The sequence below is a fragment of the Rousettus aegyptiacus genome, unplaced genomic scaffold (assembly GCF_014176215.1).
Source record: "Rousettus aegyptiacus isolate mRouAeg1 unplaced genomic scaffold, mRouAeg1.p scaffold_m13_p_4, whole genome shotgun sequence".
Classification (NCBI taxonomy): Eukaryota; Metazoa; Chordata; class Mammalia; order Chiroptera; family Pteropodidae; genus Rousettus; species Rousettus aegyptiacus.
Genome location: NW_023416307.1, coordinates 125491605 through 125500386, shown reverse-complemented (window position 1 = coordinate 125500386; position 8782 = coordinate 125491605).

The window sequence follows — 8782 nt, the reverse complement described above, 5'->3', positions numbered from 1 at the left end:
GGTGGGGAGATAAAATGTGGTGGCTGTATACCACGAAGTATTATGCAGCAAGTAGAAGCAATTAATTCAATATATACAGAACAACCTGAATGGACTCCAAAAAAAGGATGGAGGAAAAAAGTAAGAAGCACAATGAGATCTATAACATAATACCAGTTACATAAATTAACAATAAAGAACCACAAAACAATGCACTTCTTGCCCAAATATGTTAACACTAAACTTATTAAAATGGTTGTTTATGGAGGAGACAAAATGAGAGTACAAAGATAAAAAAGAATAAATATATTTATAAAAAACAACAACAAAACACCTCATTGAAACCTTAAAGGAAAAAATATGCAAAAGATGCAGTGGTGGCATTATTTGTCTTTTTTTTTTTTTTTTTTTTAGGATTTTATAAATTTTGCCTATGGAATTGTATGGGTCTGGTGCTTTTGCAAGGAAGGGTCGTCCTTTGCAACTTTCTCAGTTTTAGCTCAAGTAATTGATCTCTAGATTTTCTGTCTGTTCTGGGATTGGTTTTGATATTTTATATTTCACTTGAAAAATTTCCATTTCTTGAAGGAATATTGTACTTAGTTCTATTTCCTGTATAAGTGGCTATTTCCTCATTCCAATTTTATTTTATTTTGTGTATTTATGGTTTCTCACTTAAAAAATTAATTAATTAGTGGTTTATCTTATTTCTAAATATTCAACACTTGGATTTGTTCAATTTTTCTGTCTTTGATGTCATTAATTTCTATTTTTGCTTTATTAATTCCTTCTCCCTATTACCTTTTATCTTCTCTTACTATTCTTTCTCTAACTTTTAACTAATTCATTTATTTTTAGAATTTCTTTGTTAAGTAATATTAATTATTTAAGTATGTGATTATTTCCTCTGAGTTATGTTTTAATCATATCCCTTAGGATTTTAAATGTAGTGTTATTTTTAAGACTTTTAATTTTGACATAATTATAGATTCATAAGATGTTGCAGAAAAAGTATAGAGAGGTCCCATGTACCTATCACCTAATTTCCTCCAATGGTGACGTCTTCTATACATATAGAGCATTATCAAAACCAGGAGATTGATTGGCACGGTTAATACAATCGACTATAAATCTTACACAGATTTCACCATTTTATATGCCTTCATTTTTTGTACAGCTTTGTGTACAATTCTATGATATTTAATCACATGTATAGATTCATGTAACCACGACCACAATCAAGATATGGAACTATTCTGTGCCCACGAAGGAATTCCTTCATGCTGCCCCTTTACAGTCATATCCTCCTGCCCATTCCCTAACCCCTGGAAATCACTGGTGTGTCCTCCATCTCTGTAATTTTGTCATTTAGATAATTTCATCTAAATGGAATCATATAGTATATAACTTTTGAGATTTTTTTTCCCCACTTTGCTTCATACCAAGATCCAATCAAATTATTTTGAATATAAACAGTTCCTTTAATTGCTGAGTATTATCCCATTGCATAGATGCAACACAGTTTGTTTAACCTTTCATCTGTTAAAAGGCCACCCTGGGGAAGGCATCTTGCCTCGGCAGGGCTTTTAGCTGAGTCTTGAAGAATGGCAGTCTTGGGGAAAAATCTGTAGTGATTACAGTAATCTTGAGGGTTATCAATTAGGGACTATAAAATGATAAGAGTCTCAAAGTGTAAAATGGCAGAGACTCTGCTAAGACATTCCCAGGCCTTATCTTGATATCTCAAATTAGTTGATGCAATGCCCACCTCATCTGAATAGTGGCACTATCTCAGAGGTGGCCTCTTCTGTGGGACAAAGGTCCTCACCTACTGCTGCGTGGCAGGAAGATTTCTTAACATGGTCTGGAGGTCTCTTCAGAAGGGCCATAAAATGAAAGAATGGTCAAGGTTGGGCTGATAACCGCAGTGTGTGAAGTTCAGGCTATTAATTAACTTACTTATATGGTCCAGTAAGTCAGAGAATACAGGGAAAAGTGAGGAGTGAGAGGAGAATGGCATGAGATCAGGTCCTGTCTGGCTGGAGAAAATATGCTGGAGGCCACATGGTGATCAACAAGAAAGAGCTCCTCAAATGTGCAACCTGACTTGGCTCTTCTCTGTCAAGATCACAGCAGCACCAAACCAATCCAAATTGAACAGAATTAGGAAAGATTCAGTCAAAGAAGACCTCTTAGAGAAAAGACTTCTTGAACAAGTTCATAAGAATTTGCTAGAAAGAAAAGAATCAGGCATTTTTCAGAGAGAATGGGAAAAACAGTAGCATAGTGCAGGAACCATCACATTCACTTCAGGAGGAAAGCCTGGTTCAGACAGAAAGGGCATATCCCAGACTTTCAGGGCAGGGCCTTGTTAAGGAGGCCTTGAACACCAAAATGAGGAGGGCAGATACTACAGGACAGGAATTCAAGTGGCCCCTGGTGAGCACAGATAGTTCCCTACACTCTCTCACCCCCGCTCTTGTCATGGTGTCTGGGATCACTTCTTCAGATTAAGACATCACCCCCTTCAGGTTTTTGTTTTAGAAACAAAAAAGTCTAAAGATAGTTCTTCCCTCTTGTATTCTACATACACAATGGATCAGCCCAAAGTACATTACCTGGGGCTGCATCTCCATGCCTGCTAGAAATTTTCTCCTTATTTTTCTAAATAGCTACTTAGCTTGCCCACTCCACCCCCAGAAGAGGGTCTTTCTAAATTCCTGCACCTGACACTGCTCTCTATTCATCTGGAGCTCCATCTGAGGCACTTACCTGATCCCTGAACCTAATGTGACATTTCCTGTGTGAATGGCCCAGCCATGGCCCTGGCCCAATCAGGTGATCAATATACATTTATGGAGAACTGAAAAACAACAGGAGACATCTCAATCTACTAAGGCCATTTGAAACTGGTATCTAATATTGCCTCATCTGTTTATGTACTATCAATGGTAGTTTTTTTTTTTTTTTTGAAGCGGGGGTTTAAGGGGCTTAAAACATAGAAATTAACTCACTTCAGGCCAGAAGTATTGACGAGGTTGGTTCCTTCTGAAGGATCTGAGCAAGAATCAGTTCAGCATCTCCCTCCTAGCTTCTAGTGGTTGCTGGCAGTCCTTAGCATTCTTTGGCTTATAGACACATTACTCTAATTTTTGCCTCCATATTCAAATCGCCTTCTTCTGTGTGTGTCCCTTTCTGTCTCCCATTAGGATCAGAATCCTGTTGGATTTAGGGTCCACCATAATTCAATATGATTTCATCTTGAGCTCTACCTTAATCACATCTCCATTGGATCTTAACTAAATTAATAAGAGAACCACCATCTTATTCTATCCTCTAATTCTTGGCCTCTTTAGGATTCAAAGAAAGAACCTGAGGTTTGTTAGCTCTTTCCTCAACTCTTCTAGCTCCTTGACAGCCAGACTCTGAAATGTGGCTTCATGGGAAGGGCACAGTTTTTGGCATGACAAAGATCCAGTTGCCAATCCCAGTGCTGCTTCTTGGTTCTACCTGTAAAGCCCTATAGAGAAGAAATGAAGTCTTGCCATCAGCTGGTACATCATAGTCATGGGGTCCAGAGGCTAGGGCACAGCAGCCCTTCAGGGTTCCCATGGAGATCCTGTCAGTCCACACAGCGACCACTCCTATCATATATCTGAGAGTTCCTGTATTAGTGACTGCTATGTAACAAATGGCTCCATAGCTTAGTGTCTTAAAACAGCATAGACATTTATTATCTCATAGTTTCTATGGGTCAGGAGCTGGACTGAAGGATCTGCTTTCGAAGGTAGCCACAGCGAGAGGCCACTGCTGTTCTCCACATGGACCTCTCCATAGTGCTGCTCAAGTGCTCTCATGACATGGTGACAGACTTCTCTCAGACTGAGTGATCCAAGAGAGAAAACAAGGAGAAAGTTCTATTTTTCATGACCTACCCTCAGAAGTCACATACCATCACTTCTGCCACCAGTCCACGTTCAAGGAGGAGATGGGGAAAAATTAGTCTCCACCTTTTTAAGGAAGGCATGTCAGAGAATTTGCCAAAATATTTGAAAACCACCACAGCTCCCCTTTTGACTCCATTCTTCTTTTCCTCTGTCTTCATCTACTTGGTCTTATACTACTCCGCTCCCCCCACCCTTTCACCCCCACCCCCAGGGTCCAGGATCTCTGCCAGAGTGGTACGTGTGTGTAGCGGTGGAGGTGGGTGCTGAATTAGCTTATAAAAAAATCTCTTCTTGTTTCATATTCCAAGAATCTTCTCAATAAAAGGTGAGTGAGGAGAGAAAGAAAGAGGTTAGGGGAAAATCCCCTTTTTTGACACATGAAAATGCATAATTTTAAGCAATTTCGCTCACTTGTCAGAGATTCAGTGTTTTCATCAGGAGGTTGGGGATGACAATGTATGTCTCACAAGATTGTTATATTGGGACCATTTTAGTCACAAGTAACCAAACTCCAAGTCATGCTAGTTAAGGAAAAACAAAGGATCTAATTCCCTCATAAGTAAGAAGCCCAGGGTTAGGACCGGTGTCAGGCAGGGCTGGATCCTTATGTGTGAACGATAAAGCGTCATCTGCTCTCTTGCCTCTGTTTTCCTCCATGAGGCTTTCATTTCAGTAAGGCTCTCTCCATGTGATGGCCCTCAGCAGCTCCAGGTTGGCACTCAACCCCTTTAACTTCCCCGACTGTAGAGCATCTCTTTCCCAGAGTTGAAACTAAAAAGTCAAGATCATGTACTTGTGCCAGGTCCAACGACCCTGGGTTTGATTGGCCAGACCCGTGTTGTGTATCTAGCCCTGGAAGCGACTGGGGCAAAGAAAGTAAGTCCTGTCTGAACCACATGGACTGAGAAAGAAGAAAGGGGACCAGACTTGAAACAAGAAAACTGGCAGTGGTCTACTACGCTGACGATGAAGACTGAAGGAGATAAATGTTTTCATGGCACTTCATGGGAAATGTTTTTTTCTGGGTTTTTCTCTTTTCCTCCCTCTCCACATTTAATCATTTGAAAAGTCCATGGACTCTCCCTTAGCATCGTTACTTGCAGCTGCTCCTTCTCTCCATCCCAGTGCCTTGGTATGGCCTCTCGCGGCCACTTTTCTGGACTATGTTGGAGCACCATCTCGCTGGCCCCGCGCCAACTCTCTGAGAGCACCCGAACCTGAATCTGGCTCTGGAAGATCCATCACCCCCACATACTTTCCAATGTCCCCTTGGCTATAGAAGTCCAGGTGGAAGGTTTATGGTAGAGAAAGCTGGCTGTAGGTATGTGGTAGAGCTGGCTAGCTGGGATGGAGTGGGGATGCATGGTAGCAATGGTTCCCAAGACAGCCCTGGTGACCAGAGCTGAGGGAGACCACATGGCCAGAGTGCACTACAGTTTCTCAGCCTCCACATCCAAGCAGCTTCACCCATCATCTCCGCCAGAGGAGAAGCAATTGCTTGCCAAGCTTAGATCTAAAATGAAAAGCACCTGGTTAACCCCACCGACCAGCTCCACAAGGACATTCATAGTCAAGGCAGATGGAGTTTGATTTTACGCAGTCATTTATTTATTTAAAGTTAATGTATTTTAATTAATTTTTAAGAAAGTTTTTATCATGGAATATTTCAAACATCTACAAAAGAGACAAGATAGTTGAATGAATTCCACATATCTGTTACTCAGCTTCAACATCTATCATTACTGCCAGTCTTAGTTCATTTCCTCCCCTCCCCAATTCTTTTGAAACAAATCCCAGACATTATACTTCTTATCCATAAACATTTCAGTGTGTCTCTCTAAAAGACAAGAACTCTTCAAATATATGACCATAATGCCATTATCACACCTAAAATTTAAACAGTATTTCTGGTAATACCATCAAATAGTGTCAAATTTCCCTAATTATCTCATATCCCTTTTTGTTTTGGTTTGTTTTTACAGTTCATCTGTTTGAATTAGGATTCAAATAAAGGCCATGTAGCATGACTAGTAGACATGTCTCCTGAGTTTCTTTTAGCCTACAGGTTCCCTTTCTTATCTTTTTTTTTTATTCCCCACAATTTATTTGTTGAAGAAACCAGGTTATTTGTCCTGAAGTTTCTCATGGTCTGAGTTTTTCTAATTGCATCCCTAAAGTGTGCTTTAATATGTTCCTCTGTCCCTGCATTTTCTGCTAGTATGTAGTATAGGAAACACATAGTTCTGGTTGCCTCTCTACTCTGTGCCTGTTGCCAGTGTTGATAGCACCCACAATGTTGGAAACTGAAAACCAGAAGCTTTGCCACTGGCGCCAGCCCAAAGCCCATTTCTCTGCTGCCTCCATTTCCAAAGAATCAAGTCTGCATTGTCCAGCTCCCTCACGTGGTTCTCTTTCCAAATTTCTTCACTCAGACATATCTAGTTGAAAAAAGTTTGCTCTCATATCTGGAGCCTGGCAAAGTAGCCTCGAAAGCTAGTTATCCCTTCCACGAATACATTGGAGAGGTAAAATTCCTAATGAAAGAAACTCCCCAAACATGGGAGAGTTGTTGGCAAGATGACAGACAGCCACAAATGTGACGGATGTCCACTGGGGGTGTCTAAACTAATGGTAAAACTGAGAGTTAAGTTAGGAGTTCGAACAGGGACTCCAACAGGAGCCTGTGATATTGGAGAAGAAACCCATTTGGCATGGACCTCACATTCATGAAGGGCTTTTCAACTTTTGACACTATCACCAAATACAGTTATACATGAACGCCACAGAGACAGGACTGGAACAGAAAGAAGTTCATGCTCTGGCTTTAGACTTGTGTACCACGATTGGATCAGACTGCCTCTGGTATACTATAAATTCATAAATTTTATAAATCCTATACTTATCTTGAAACTAGCACAACATAATTATATTACATTGTATTTTTGTGTGCTAAACTATTTAATTTGTTACATGCAACCATTTAAAATAAACCGCAACTTTTGTCATTCTACTCTGGGATTTCTTTATTGCGGGCATCTCAAAAAGGGGAAATGGCCAGGATCACCCTTGAAAGGATCAGCTCAAAGAAAGGGGCTGGGTTCGTGGGCTCCCCAAACTAGTCTCTGAAGGATTGGTAGAATTTTGATTATTAGAAGGGAAATGGGGATATTATCGTTGGTAAGTGTCCATCCTAGAGTGAATTAAGTCTTTTTTTTTTCCAAAGAGACAGCCATCTTGTTACTTTTCCCAACTTTCTCCGAGCAAAGACCCTTTCTCTGTGGCCTGGGTGATTAGCAGGTCTCCAACTCAGGGGTGGGATGTAAAGCTGGAGCTGAATTAGTGAAGTCTCTGGGAACTCAGGGTGGGAAGACCCAGAGCTGCAGGTGAGGGTGGGTGGTGTGGGAAGGTGCTCCCATCAGTGTTGGTGTAGATAAGGGACATTTAGGAAGATTAAGCAGACTTTAATTGCAGTGCAGTGTTGAGTCGTTTAATTTGCACCTGAAAGGAACAGTAGTGGTATCCTAATTAATTGAGACAGAGGTTATAAATTAGGGCTTCCAGAGAGGTCTTTGGGGTTTCTCTTCGTGGAAAGGTTTTAGAGGCTTCCCATTGAAGGGGGCTTGGGGCTCGGGATCCAAAGTCCATCCTCCTCTGCCAGCCCTGTGATGGAGGCTCACCATGTCTTTGTATGAGAAATTCTGGGGTCCCAATCAGTATCCTGTGCGTGTTGGGGTGGTGGATAGCAGAGGACCTGCATTAGGGTTTGCACCCCCGGAGGTCAGAGAGGCCTTGCTCTAGCCCCTCCTTCTGGTTCAGAGGCTTCTGGAATCTTCCTGCCCTAGCTGAGCCATCATCCCTCCTGAACTTTGTTCGATGCTTCCCGGCTGCCACTGAGCGTCATCCCCTTCTGCTCTTCTGTCACCACGTCGTGTCGGTGGCACTGAAGTCATGTTGATTGCAGCCCTGAAGTGCCTCTCAGATCTCTCATTTTCTCTCTCTTTTTTTAACCCACATTTAAATTGCTTTGTTATATCCCTGGAATTGTTTAAATCTCTTTGGAAATAAAACATACCATCTATCTATTCTAAGTTGCTTACATGTATTAGGTTCATTTAATTCTCACAAAAAGTCTGTGAGGAATTGTTAGCCCTGATTTACAGGTAGGTAAACTGAGGCACAGAGTGGTTGCATGACTTGCCTTAAACTCACAGAGCTAGGAAGTAGCAGAGTTGGGACTTGAACCCAGGTCCCATGGTTCCAGAGCTCGGGCGCTCAGCCCCCCTCACTTTGCTGCCTTCACTCAGCCAGGGCCTGCCGTTATCTTAGGCTTGGCCTCAGCACTTCCTGCTTTAGTTGCTGCACATGGTGGTCCTAGTGTTTTAAAAAATGTGAAGTCGTGTGATGTAAATATATTAATAAATTCTCACGTAGGGTGTTTTTTGAAATACTGTAACTCTTCAGTTCAAAAAATGTCAAAAAACCCTTCCAAGTTGGCAGACGCAGGGGACTGTGAGATGCAGCGATGCTATTTCCACAGCCTAGTGGCACCAGGTGAGCTGGCGAGTCCTGTGGGCATCACAGTATTGTTGCCATGCTTTGGAAATTCAGTGAGTCCATTACGAGTGTCCAGTTGTTATCAAACAGAGTTGTTATAATCGAAAATCTTTTTTTTTTTTTTTTTTTTTATCCTGTAACAATGGCATCCAGGTGTCAGTTAAGTGGTGGAGCTTGTAGTAGTGTTCCAAAAATGGAGCCAGCATCAATAGCTTTGGACTGGAGTTGAGAGGTGCTAAAAGCCACAAAAAGGCTGAACAAGCTGACATACGCTGCTGCCAAATTCAGGAGCAAGCCCCCTG